The sequence below is a fragment of the Tyto alba genome, unplaced genomic scaffold, assembly GCF_018691265.1.
Source record: "Tyto alba isolate M040663 unplaced genomic scaffold, T.alba_DEE_v4.0 Super-Scaffold_14, whole genome shotgun sequence".
In the NCBI taxonomy this organism is placed as follows: Eukaryota; Metazoa; Chordata; class Aves; order Strigiformes; family Tytonidae; genus Tyto; species Tyto alba.
In genome coordinates this window covers 52814301-52828769 of record NW_024881276.1, presented here as the reverse complement: position 1 = coordinate 52828769, position 14469 = coordinate 52814301, and positions in this window count along the sequence as shown.

Sequence of the window (14469 nt, the reverse complement as noted above, 5' to 3'; positions counted from 1 at the left end):
AGTAAATAAAAGCTTGAAGTAGCTTACACTTAGTGAAAAGGGAGCAAGCTGGCTGAAACTTATTGTGGGATCAGAGCATGCACCCAGGCTGGTACTCCTGGTAGCAAATGAACTCCTTCCCTAGCTACCCTGCAATAACATCTGCATGTGCGTAGACACAAGCAAGGAAACAATCTACTATCATTACTATTTCAGAAAAATAAAAGTAAACATAAGAAGACACGACTGCTTTTCAATTGCAATTGCTGTTTTATAATATTGTGCAAGATAAATGCTCCCCCTCCCTCCTCCCACTTACCTAATATAATACTTGTTAAGATTAAGACTGAGATTTAGTAAATCGGACAATCTAAAATTCAATTTTTCACAGCAATATTAACCCTGCCCAACAGGTCTAGTCAGACGTCAGGATGTGACAGACTATACATCTGACAAATAATTTAACACAGTACTGTTATTTTGCCTTTCGCTTTAGGAGTACACTCACATTTATGCCAATGGGAACACAAAAGCAGAACTCAAAGGAGAATTCTCTAACTGTTAAAAAAAAATCTTTTATACCACTGATCAACTTATTATTATTATTTACAAGCCCAGTTCCATCCAGGTAGTATCCCACCAACCAATACCTTCCATCAAATATATCTGTATTTAGGTATTTAGTACCTAATTGCTTTCCCATAACAGTAGGCTCTAGCAGTTCTTACTCCCCCACGTTTTAATCACTTAGCCATCACCTGGATTTTTAATATAGAACATTGTGACTTTAAAGATGTCTCAGTCACATTGTAGTTACAGTGAAAGCATGCTGTGATGATGAACAGCATAGTCACAAACTTTCCCTGCTCCTCTGCTGGGCGAGCAACTATGCCACTGAAATCCGTGCTACATTACTGCCCTGAAACTGTCCTGGAGTTCCACCTCCTCCAGTATCTTGTAACTAAAAATGGAGCTCTCAGCTCACCCCCAAGAGGTCGCTAATTAAAATAGGTATTTTTAGACTCTAGGTATACTCAGACACACTGCAAGTGATACTATAAATATTTTGTGGTTTTATTTTTTGATACAGTTAGTCTCTAGAAAAAGGACAGAAATTTTACCTTCCCTGTAATGACAGCCCAACTTAGAAAATATATACTGCATATAAAACAGAGGAAAGAATAAAGAAAAAGGCATTCAATGACTTCAGTAGTTAGCCTTTCAACTACATTAATGGATGATGGCAGAAACAAACTGCAAAGCAGCAACCGAGTAGCTGAATTTATTGCATCACCAGCTCCAACTACATTTTAAAGATGTTTCTTTTCCCACTTCTTGCCTTCCCTTTTTATCTTCCCTCCCAGTGAAAGAAAGCATTCTTTGCTATCAGCTAAGGCTAGAGAGAGGCTTCAGGGAAGAGGAGACAAAAGTATCTGCAATTTCATCACGTTCCTAAAAGCTCAGAGTGAGAAACATATCCCTAACTCCAACACTTTGGGTTTCCTACACCAGACTTGGTGGGCAGAGACATTGGGGGGAATTTCCCGTCCCCTCATGGTTTGAAACTGCACAACAGTTTCTCGCCACCCCTTCACCAGGTCCTGATGCCATGTTATCCTGTGTGCAGGGCACAGAAGGCACACCTGAGTCACTTTCTGGTTTGGGAAGGAACCTGAAAGGACTAAAGAAGGCTACCGAAATTGCTAAAGTGCTGGGAATCAATGGAAGGGGAAAATCACACTACTTCATCATTTCTAAGACTCATCATTTTTTAATACAGCATATGGAAAAAATGGTTTGTTCAATACACTGTTCGATACATTTCTTACGTTACTGGCTCACACAGCTGTATGGTACCTAAACATTTTCTTGATGCTGATGCATCGACTTCCATAAGACTTCCCAAAGAGAAAGGCTACAGCTATTAAAAATATTTTACAGACAGGGAATGGAGAGATCACATAACAGCTAAAAACTGAATGCAGGCCTTTGAATCCTGGACTAATGCTTAAATTACTGTATCTTCCTTCCATAGTCCATAATTCCAGTTGTGAAGCATCCATTGTGACACAGAGTAGCCCAAGAAATGCACGAAGATTTAGATCTGTGTACTTCTGCTGTTCTAGTCTCCTAAATTCATCAAACATCAGAATAAGCTTGAGTGAAAAGAGGCCACTGGATAGGCAATTTTAATGCGAGATCTTTGACACTGGAACTAATTTTCTGCAACAGACCCCGTTTTTATGCATTGCACACAATGAGGTTTTGGATTCAATGCTCCAGGAGGGCTGACCTGCTCTCTAAAGGAGGAAGATGCAGTAAAGAGAACTAAAGAAGAAAATAAGTTGAAATCCACATTGTCCAATCAGGAAGCCCTTGATAGCCATTCTAAGCTGTAGTAAGTGTGTTTTACTTCAGGGTAGCTTTGCAGAGAGGATAGGTGCTTTTACAGGGATGAACACATGAATATTTCAGATGATGAGCTGCTTATTTTGTGGACTTCAACTTTCCTAGTGCCCGAGAGCTGCTCTTAACCTTAACAATTATAGCAGCTGTCTGTCATTCAGAAAGCTGTAAGCCCTTGACAGGAGCAGGTCTGTTTTTATTACAGATAGAAGAAACTGAGGCGCAGATGCTACAGTCAAACACTGTAATTCTCTGTGGGAGAGTTAAGCTAAATTCTTTTTCCTGCATGTAGGTTACTGAGCTACAGAGATCTTTGTTATTCAATATAAAGCTAGAGTATTGTACAGTTATTGGCTTCTGCACTCAAACTAATACATAACATCCTTTTAAGTTACACAGGCTAGAGGAGAGATTTGGATAAATTTAGCAGCATTACTGTAAACTGGTTGCAACTTCACTGAAGTAATATAGGAAGATAAAATTAAAGGAGATAAAATTTAGTGACTATTTATTTAGTGAGTTCATGTAATTGTAGGCTTTATGAAAGGTACAAAAACATTGTGGAGAAGCAACACTGAAACTCTTTGTTCATCTGTTAACCAGACAAGGAAACTGGCAGTCAGGCAGTCAAAACTTCCCCTTTAGAATACCAGCAACTGTGCCAGCTGAATTATCTATTTGAAGACCTCGACCCCATCTATTCATAAAGCAGGATTTGGTCACTCAGCCAGTCACTCACCTGATTCTTTCCCTCTCCTCTGCTAGGTCCTTGGGGGACACTATTCCAGGACAGCTCACTCTACAACATCTATTTGTAGGAGATATCCTCCCCTGCACCCCTAGATGATGGCATGAGGAAGTCTCTTGCTGTCACTGCTGCCTAGAATAATGTTTTCGGAATTATATTTGGAATGAGACAAATGAAGTCAATTCAGGCTAAATTAGGAATGCTGATACCCCACTATCAGCTGATACTCTGCTGAAATGGAGCCCAAGACAAGTCCAGATATATACGTACAGAAAGGTATACACATCTAGAAAGTCACCACATCTATACCCATAAAAGTTATTTCAGTTCAGAAGGGCTGAGAAAGTCCAGAATCAGCTCATGTTTGCATGAGAAGCCAGGGAACTTGAGCAAAAATGCTAAATTTATCTGGGTACCTTTCAATCTGAAACCCACTCCCATGTGAATTATCAAAGCTACTGTGTACCTAGTTGCCAATAACAAATTCCACAGACATGGCTGCTGAGAGGCTGGAAAAATTAAGAAATGATCCCTCTTTCAGGCCAGTTTCCTCCAGCCCCTTAGAGCTAGCAGATATAGCAGAAGTCAGGAGAAGGGACAGAATCCGTTTACCCCAGTCTCAAACCTAGTCTTAGTCAAGGATATAAACTTAATCTCCTAATGACTGTAATGCAGCCTTTTGGAGCTGCCTGTTATGATCCACATATTCTGCTTAAGTAGTTCCAAGCCATTTTTTTTTTTTACAGGCATAACTATTTCAGTTGGAAGTGTGTTTTCGGTTGTTTGTTTTGTTTTTTTTCTTTTTTTTTTTTTCCCCCACATACAGAAACGGTTGTATTCGCATCATACACCTTTATACAAATATAATGTTCATTCACAGTAAAGGAGAGATCATAAAGCTTTAACTCCATCAGGATATTTAAAGCCATTGCAATTTCTCTGGGTAGACAAACCTCATGATTTCCAACACTTGGAGATTCATCTATCACAGTTCTTGAGATTTGGCTTGTTACAGTATTGGAGAGCTTCCCAAAACTCCCTGTCCTGAAATATTGTCACAATATGCAGGATCCTTCCCTGCAGTCCCACTTCATAAAAGCAGGCAGAAGTTATACACAGGAGTCACCAGCCTTCAAAGTCTACAACCTTTTGTTTCTCTTCCACAGAACTGACCTTGAAATGTACTTGCTGCAGCTATTCTCTTTCTCCCTCTGCTCTGGCATGGAAGAGCTTACTCCACTCTGCCTGACATTCCTGAGTCATTATCTATGTCTTAATATCCATCTCTGAGTGCCTCACGTGCAAGTTAAATGACAGAAATAAAAAGCTCCACTCTTAAAATTTCTTAGCAGAAAGATCAAAAACTGTGCCCTGCCATGACCCTCTTACAGATTTGTGCTTTCTCTGTCATGAGAAGCTGGAACACATTGCACCAGGTTTCAAAGACCTGACTGCCTGTGGAGGATGCTAAAATCTTCTCTCAGCATAGAGAGAATTACACTAATTTGCAGTGCTATCAATTATTTTGGAACAGACAGTCAGTGAATCCATTCCCAATGGCTCAAAACTGCTCCCACGTGCTCTAATCCTTTAACCCTGGCCCTAGCAATGGCACTTCTGCTGCCTCTGTCTGCTGAGGAGTCCTTCCCACAGCCTCGAGGAGGAGCTCAGCTGGGACAAATGCTGAAAGCAGGTGGGCAGTAAATGAGTTGGGATGAGCTCAGAAGCATCTGCTCCCGCCAGCAATTCGTTAGCCATGGGGGAGATGCGTGAGCCACAGCCACCTCTCTCCACAGCAGCCAGAGCAACAGTTACTACCACACTCCTTCACTTTTCTGCTGGGACTCACCTTATCAATCTTTCCTGCTTTAATGCTACAAGCTGACAGCTAGGACCGCAAGGATAACTTGAAGCTGAGCAATTCCAAAGACAGGAAAACACTACTGTGCATCTCCCCGGAAGGTTACAGAAAAGATTTAGGAGTAAAAAAAAAAAAAAAAACAAAAAACTTCTCATCATGACTACTGGAATAAATCTAACAACGTTTAAATGTTTCTATTGCCTCTTTTTTTTTTTTTTTTTTTTTTTTTAAAAAAAAAAACCTCTCCTATCAGTGTATCCTTGAAATGCACAATCTCCCCACCTAGTTTTGCGAGACCTGGACCTGAAAAAAATCAAAACAGCATGATACAGACTGTGTTTTAGAGGTCATCCTATCCAAAAATTTTTGGCTAAGGAAAGGGGAATAGCATAAGGTCAAAAGGTAAAAGGATGACCTGCCCCAGCAGACGTGTGAGGACAGAGGTACACTGGGACCTCAAGACCTTCAGAGACAGAAAAACACAGGTGCTGCTGCTATAATGAAGCAACACTTCAAAGGCCTTCTACTCATCGTCCTCTTTCTCTTGAGAGACAAGCACTAGGTAGTGGCATTTTCCTGAAACCCATGTCTGGTCTCCTCAGGCTGCATGATCAATTTGTGCACCAGGACCAAGAACGTTATCATCCTGAGGAGGGACACAAGAAACAGCCGGGATTTACAAAGAGGCTAAAACATTAGAAGAGGTGGAAAACACATAGTGGAAGATGGAGCCATGGGAATTTGATACAACACCCCTACAGTTTATCGAGTGTCACAACAGCCTCCAGAAATGCTCTGCAAAGATGTCCTGCAGGTCACTGTACCAGGCTCTGAGGACAGCACTGGCTGACCCTCCGCTGGGCACTTTGACTTCAGCCAACAAGCCATATCTGGGGAGGTAAGTACCATCTTTGGGGATATGATAAAGGCACCACTCACAAACCCAGAAATCTAGCAGCTGCAGAACTCCTGACTGTAGGCATGGCACAAATTGCTTAGGAGCCTAATTTTGCATGTAAATGGCAATTAGGCTCTCAGACCACCTAGGTTGGAAAATTTCACAGTGGACCACCTGTAATGCACAGGGTCAGTAGTCCTAAGCCACAGATGGTTTTGCTCACCTGTAGAAACTCAACTGTCTGGGAGCAGGGTGTCCCTTGCTACTCTATAGGGAGAAGCTGCTTGTGACCTCACATTCCAGTGATGACCTCACGCTAGCTCTATACCAGTGATTTTTATGGAATTTTTCCTGTTTTACCATGTTGTAGAGAGGAGAATCTGGCTCACTGAGATGAACGTGTGAAAACTGGCAACCCTGAGAAGATGCCACCATGACCTGCCACCTGCCTCTCCTACGCCTGAGAGACAAGCCCTGAAGGGGAATACCTGCCAAAGGGGCTCCACGTTACATCATGTACCGTAATAAAAAATGCTGGTGTTTTATTTATGTTGCCAAATTAATAGAAATTCTAATCAAAAACTATTTTGGCAGTGTCTAATAAGAAGCACTTTAGAGGCCTATATTTTTCCATAACTGCAACTCTTCAAAAATGTAATGCTTTGTTTTGACTTGACTAAGGGCTGGGGTGGGTAGGTGGGTGGTCTGAAATCCATATGGGCCGCTTTAATTACCTTAGTCACACCAGCAACTTCAAGCTACCACAGCATCCTCTCTGTGTTTTCCTGTTAGTAATGAGAGAACCTTAAATTGAAAAAAAAAAAAAAAAAATTCCAGTTTAATTAGTTACAAACCACGTTTACACCACATTTCCCTTTCTAGAGATCCTTAGCTTTTGAGGTGTTTGCTGCCTGGTGACTGGTTTCTCTGACTAAGTTTTTAGAAATAAAGAGCTTGGCATGTTTTGTTTAGTTATTCTCTCACTGACTTGAAATAATACTTATTTATTCCAGTTTTCTGTGGATTTTCTGGTTCATTCTTATTGAATTACACCTGTCCACCTGTCAGTACTTGGATGGGAGACCTTAAACAAAACTCTGCTCAGGGGTTGGTTGATCCAATACCTTCACATGGCACCACGCAATCTTGCACTTCTGAAGATGCTGTCTGATAAAAAATAATAAAATGTAAAAGCAACAACAAGCCAACTTTTTAAAGATGCCTTTTCGAGAGGAAATGGTGTATCTCAATCAAATTTCCTAGCACTTCCTTCCACCATGAACTTCCTATTGGCATCTGCTCAATAGTCTTCCATTTCCTGAACTGATTTGGTACGTCGTGGTGTCACACGGTACCCAACAGGTACTGTTCAACCCAGAAGTAGCTACAGCTCCACACTGGATGAAGTTTGGTTTGTGCAGCCCTGGAATCTCCACATTCTTACAGTCTTGAAGAGGGCTTCCTGTCCTAGAGGATGAATCTCTTCCTTTTGATTACCAAAGTCAAACTTCTGTCAGGCAGGTAGCATTTTAAGAACTCAGGACTACACAGACACCATTTGGGAATGCCTGAGAACAATATATGATTTACTTGGTTACAGTGTAGCCACATTATTCATGCAAATCCACTGCCAAGGGAGCCTTGTCATAATATACAGTCTATGTAGGCACAACGAAATGAGGAAAAGAGTCCACCCTTTTCATAACCGGTGGGACATCACAAATCCTGGGTTCCAAGAGCTTCAGCCCTACACTGCAGGACTGCCAACTTCTTTATGCCTTTTCTCTCTTTACTGAGGCTTCTGTATTGCCGTCAGGTGCTGTTGCTGTCTCCCCCTCTCCAGGCTTGTGTGGCTGCACTGCTCCCTCTTCTTTCAGGCCACCCCTGCAGTCTCCGTGGTGGCAGCCCCCAAGTGCACCAGGGGAGCCAGAAAAACACTAGAATGGCCCCAGATAATCAGCAGCAGGGAAGTAGTGTGGATGGCGGTAGGGCTTGAGTCAAGCACATACCAAAATGACCATTTAGTTCTGTCCTCATATCCCCTTTAGGCTGCAAATTGGCTTTGTCCCACTCCAGGAGCCTTTGTTTACCATCTGGTTCTCTGATGGTGATCCTTTTACTAACGCTGGAGACAATGTGAATGAAAGAGAGATGCTGTTATTACCGCACTGCAGCCTGCAAGGAGTGGAAAGAAGCCACCAGTATGAGTGCTTGGTCCTGTCTACTGCTTGTGTGGATGCTGCTGTGATGGAGGCTGCACGTGGTGCCCGCTAGACTGGGGAATAGTGTCCAACAGGCGAACGCCTCAAACTTCAGGCAGGCAAAGTAAAGTTTCCATGTGCTTTCTCACAAGGAACTGCTCTGTCTAAGAGGTCGCCAGTCAGCCAGGTCTGTCATACACCTCCTTCAGCCAGCTCCAAGGCATACATTAAACTCAGTAAGCTGATTTACTAAGGCAGCTCACAGGGCAATAGGAAGCTGGGGGACTTGAGTTTCTTTGGAAGAATATTTAAGCCCATGAGCTGAAGCAGAAAGACTTCCATAAAGCTTCTTTGTTAACCTGCATATATTTTAGCATGGTATAAATACTTGTTTGAGTGCATATGTATTGGGCAGGGTTGGTGGGGTGGAGGCTGCTGGGTGCCCTGTGTTGGATGAGATCAGGGACTGCCCAGTGCCAGTCCCAGCCAACTTAGCAATGGGGGACACCGACCCCCCATGTCCCAGTGCTGCAGCCGGTCAGAAGAGGATATGGAGCCTCTGCAAAAATATATTTAAGAAAGGGCAGTAGCTTCTTCTGGAGCAGGAGATACCAGAGAGAGAGAAGGCAGCACGAGTGAAGGTGTACCAGGAGACACCCATGCAGGAGCACAAGACACCCAAGCAGGGGTAGAGCAAGAGACATGCCAGAGCAAAAGGAGGCACAACAGGAGACATGCCTCTGAAGGGACTGCAGCCCATGGAGAAACCCACGCTGGAGCAGCTGAGTAAGAAACAAGGAGCAGCAAAAACAAAGGAACCACAATACATCAACTCCAACCTCCTGTGCTGCTCCTCATTTCACTGAGGGGACTGAGCATAGCGTGTGGCTAGGGGACTGGAGACCAGAAAGGAGGAGGAGGGGTATCCAGAGGGAAGCTGGGATATATTCCTTAAGAACTTGTTTATTTGTCTTCTTTATGTCTCAGTTCCAGAAACAGTAATTAAAAGTTTATGTTAACTGGCAATATTTGTTGTTAAATTCCCCAATGCAAGACTGTTTTTGCCCACAACAGCATGCCACTTCACAGTATCTATGTTTATGTGTATGTCTACACACAAATGAACATGTGATTGTGTGCTGTAGGACACACACTTGCACATGGCATATATATACAGTGTTTAAATACATGGACATGACTTTGAGGATAAATGCTCTTAATTTCAATAATCTTTCAGTTCTTCCTTGCTAGTGGGTCTAGTCTTCTAGCTGAGCAACTGTATCTATTTTTGCTGACCAGTGGGTTTAACTTCTAGTTTTGCAGACTGCACAGAAGCCACAAGCTAAGTGTTCTTGGTAGATGGGGAGTATTTGACGTGGAGCCTGACCATCTACAGTGACCTCTGCACAAGCAGTGAAACAAGAGAGACCGCTGTCTGGACTGTATTGTGGAACAGGAGAGGGCCACAGGGAAAACAGACACACAGGACAGACGATTTTTGCACCCCTGCTGTTCTGGGCAGTCCCTTCTGTTGCTTATATTACCATATACTTCATGATACAGGGAAGGAGAAAGCACCAGGTTTCATCAGCCTTGCATTCAGAGGTTTTTATCAGGAACCAGATGGATGTGTACGAGGAACATTTGAGAACCTACATGCAGGGGAAATAGTAACACAGCAGTCAGCTTGCCCCTGCGCTAAGGGCAGCTAACCTTTCCTGACTCTGTAAGACAGACTCTGCTGGGCCAAGTGCCCCGGCACCACAACAGCCCAGCTCCATGCCTCCGTTACCGAGTGACCCCCCGGCCAACAGCACTTCACTCCTGCCCCGGGGCTCGCGGCCGAGCACGGCAGCATCAGCAGGAGAACTGCCCCTGGGCTGCCGGAGGTTGCAGGCAGGCGAGGAGCCACCGGCTGGCCGCTCCGGGGGCTCGGTGGGACTGCTGATGTGGCTGCGGGGTGAGGCCATGAGGGTCCCTAGATGCTGTCTAGATTTGCACACTGGATATATTAGGCACGGTGGATAGAGCTGGGACTCAAGCTGTGTGCAAGACAGTTGTTCTGTAATTGTATTTCCATAATCTGTGGTGGAGCCTGTACCAGCCAGTGGGGTGCTCTGATAGAGAAGGCTCTTAAGGGTTATTAATGAATTATGTTGTGGTAAAAGCAACAGTAAATAGAAGTTGCTAATTTAGCCAAGGAAGTAATTGTAGGGTCTGATTGGTTTTGCTATCACAGTCAAAGATTGAATTATGGAATTGGGGTTGGGCATTGTTTCTGGTCTGGAAGGTCAAGCAGAATGCCTGGATCTGTCGAGCGATGTTGCTGTGCATTACCAGGGGATGCTGCAAAAATCAGAGGCAAAGGGGACTCCCAGAGCTGGACAGCACATTTTCTGACAGTGTCGCAGCATACCACAATGTTTTAAGGCTTGTTTAAATGCAGGAGGTGCACCAATGGAAATGCCAGAACACATATGCAATCCCAGTGTGATCCATTTTGACAAGATTATAATGTAGTTTTTATCTACGCAGATTGCCTAATGCTAAGAAGCCCTCAGCTTCACTTCCATTAGCAAGTTACTTTTGTGAAGTTTCACACTTGTTTTGGCCACTCTGTTTCAAAGGAACAACTTTTGGGAAGAAAACACACTGAAAAAAATTAACCTGACAGTTTGTATCTCACATTTCTTGCCTGAGCTATCTTAAAATCCTGCAGAATTTTTATTACACAAATACACTGGCTACCATCTCATTTTCCCTTTTCAGAATCTCTGAAAAACTCAATCTGTTAAAAAATCACAAATGAGGCAAGTGGTAACGATGACATTCATGTAAAAACTATTTTTTCAAAATTGGGAATTCTTTAACATTTTTTTTCCTAGTTTTTATACCCCTAACTTCCATGTTTTAAAGCTCTTCTCAGCAACCATCTGGGAAACATACTCTAACTAAATAACAAGAAAACTGACCCTTGGTTAAGCCCATGTTTCTGACACAAAACCTCTGACTGCTGAGAAACTCCCAATAAAATAAGGAAAGCTGGCAGTAACTGCCATAGTGAGCTCTTGAGGAATCAGTGACTGGCTGATCTGGAAGAAAGGCTGAAGCAAAGATAGCTTCGTGCTAGATCTAAGCTGGCACTGAGTCTCAAACTGGCCTATAAAAAATAATAGGAAGATCCTGTAAAGCTATTTCCTGATGAAAGACGACCTTGTCCTTCAGGGCCTAGGATATCTCTGTAAAACAGACTCATTCCCCAAATCTGCCTTTGCTGTCAGCAAGATATACCTGAAATCACATAGCTTTGTAGGGATTATTCACATCAGAGACAGGAGTTTAAGGAATTCTAGGCATTGAAAAAATGTCACTCTATAAGCGTGTTGGGAAAACAGTTTGGGTTTAGCTTGCTCTGATACTCATGGATCCTGAAGAAGAGGTCTGAGCCTTAGTAGTAGCCTTCTCCCCATCCAGATCAAAATGTAAAAGTACAACATATTGTTCCCCAAAGCCTACCAGGAGAGCTGCAGATACATCATTCAAGGTGTGCTCCAAGGTACACCTGACTCAACAAATGCATCACCATACACCCACTAAAAATCTTTTGTCCTTTCGCCTCCTCTCAATTTTCTTTCATCTTTTCTTTTTCTTTCCCAACCGCTAACTACCCCATTTCATTCCTTCACCCTGTTCTCTCTGCCTTGTCCCTATTCCTTTTTTCCATCAATTTTCTTCATAAGATACTTATTTGTTGTCCTCCCTTCAATTTTTCTGTCCCAATTCATCTTGTCCCACCCCACAGCTCTTGTTCTGCTCAGGGTGTAGAAAAGTTGACCCAGGTTTGGATTCTGAACCAGGATCTTACAAGATCACATCCTTAATTTTTTTTTTTTCTGGTGCCCGTTTATACAGGGCTTTAACCCCCTTTTGTTTTCTGGTGACATCGAGTCATTCTCAATAGCTGATTTAACTTGGGATCGTACGGCCCATGAAAAGAGCCTACCAACAGATATGTTCTACTGAGGAAATGTCTCTGCTACATGGGCACATATTCTCTCTTCATCTCCCACCTGATTTCTGTGTGCTCTCTGTCTTGCAGAAGTGGCATCCACTTTTTAGACATCCCACCTATACAATTATAGGCATTTTACACATAATTTCCAAAACAGCCATTGTTTTGCTGCAGTTTTCTCCTTTCCAAATATTGTCAGGCATTTGGCACTTCTGTGGCCTTCCAAATGATGGCATATAAGCCCTCTGTCATGAGAGTTATGTAGCTTGATTCAGCTTATCTCCTCAAGTCTGTGTCAGCAGAACTGAGAGCACATCTTGACATCCTGGGTGAGGTACCCAAAGTAGGTTAACTATCTGCCTTCACTTACAGTACAGCATCTGACAGTGAATGTTTAGCATCTGGTGTTTATCCATTTGAGGCTGTGGTAGTTATTTGTAGCTCAGACCAAGGGGTTCATGCTCAAGAGACTGAGAGCCCTTGCTGAGTCAAAACATGCCACACAAGAACAGGGCCAGAAAGAAGCTGTCAGGATCAGTGCATTGCCCACGTATGCCCTAGGCTCCACTCCTGTTCCTACTTAGGGATATCATGACAGCACTTAAAGGCTCACCCAGAGTGAAGGGATAACTGTGCTAGATGACACACAAACATAGGACAGTCTGTGGCACAAAAAGTTGAGGTCTGACAGAGGGTAGACAAAGGATAGAGAAAGCATTGTCTTCCCCAGGTCAAAGATGGGAATTGAAACAGTAACTGTGACTTGTCAAGGTCACTCAAGAATTGAGCAACAGAGATAAGAACAGAAGTTTTCATTTTTTCTGAGTCACAGCTCGATGCCTCAGTCACAAGACCATCCTTCATCTCTCACTCTTACCCCAAGGGAAGATGTCATTCCTATTTGCTTACCTAGCAGCAGTCCTATCTACAGCCCTTCTAAGCGAGAAGGGTACCAGCAAGAGCAGAGTCTGAAGTAACAGGGACACATGAGAGCCTGCCTCCCTGCTGGAGGCACATGACACAGCTGGTGAGCATTAGAAAGGCTGCCTGATTCCTACAGCACCCTCAGATTTCGTGCCTCATGAAGTCAGTGGAGACAAGGAGAATTCGCAGCCCGATCCCCCTCAGATTAGGTTTCTGAACATTTCCTTTATGGCATGTGGAGAGAATCTGAAGGAGAGCTCAACAGCACAGATATTTTCCTGGCAAGGGGACGAACCTTTGAAGCTCTCAAGTGGTCCCAGAATAAACTTCATGACTTGGGAATGAACACTATGTGCTGACAACGTCATCAGTTCACGGCTTTAAAGGCAACCATCAGGGCAGCTTTTCTTCTGCCCTCTGCAGTGCTGTGATCCAGCCAGTTTTTCTGGAAAAAATGCAAAGGATTGGATGGGATGCCTCTGTGGGATGCCTCCATGGGCATATACAGTGGTGTGGCCATCAGCTGGGGGGCACTCACCCTTGAGAGGCAGATGTAAATCGGAGCTTTCTGGTAGGCTTAATCCTACTGGTTTTAGTGCCTCTAGATGGGCTCCCCACAGAAACCTTGAATCTCACTGCAGGGGGAATGGAGGGGTAAGGAAATCAATGGGGTATAATATGGGAGAGGAATTGCAACAAACACAGTGACCTGGTTTAGGCTGGTATAGCCTAGACAGACAGATTATGGAAGGCCCTACAGATATCTAAAACAACTGCGTAATGAAAAATCAGTAACTCATATTAAGCTATTCTTTGCAGAAGGCAGTCAGGGATTTAAATGTGAAGATGGCACTGGTCAAGTAGATGGTTTGGGGTGCATGCTGGCTGAGGAGCAGTGTGGAGGACTGAAAAAAGTTATTCTGATGAAAGTAGATGTGGAGGCAAAATCCTGGCTCTACTGAAATTCCAGACGGAATAAAACTTCACTGGAGTGTGGGTTTGGATGTGGAGATCTGCTGTGTTTGCTAGCCTGCAGGAACTGTTTTTGCTCATAGTCTCAGCATGGTGGGTGTACAGTACTGCCACGTACTTCAATGCCATTTAGACCTGTTTATGAGGAAAACTTGTGTCAGCCAGAAAGTACAAACTTCTAGTTAGATCATACACCCCATCTCCAAAACCTTTGAAACCTTGGGGGAGTTCTTAGCTTTGGACAGAAAAGTAGAACAAGCACATCTTCCCCTTTTCCTCCATGTGGTCCTGTGAACTGTTTCTTAAATATCTTCAAACAAAGCTTTTTCTGCATGAGGACAGGCACCAGCCCATTCAAGACCAAGTTTCATGATCCACATTTCTATGGTAACGCAAGTTTCACTTCATACTCCTACCAGGTCCCAGGCAGAGGCTGCGCAGCAGAAGCAATAGCAGGAACTACAGGCT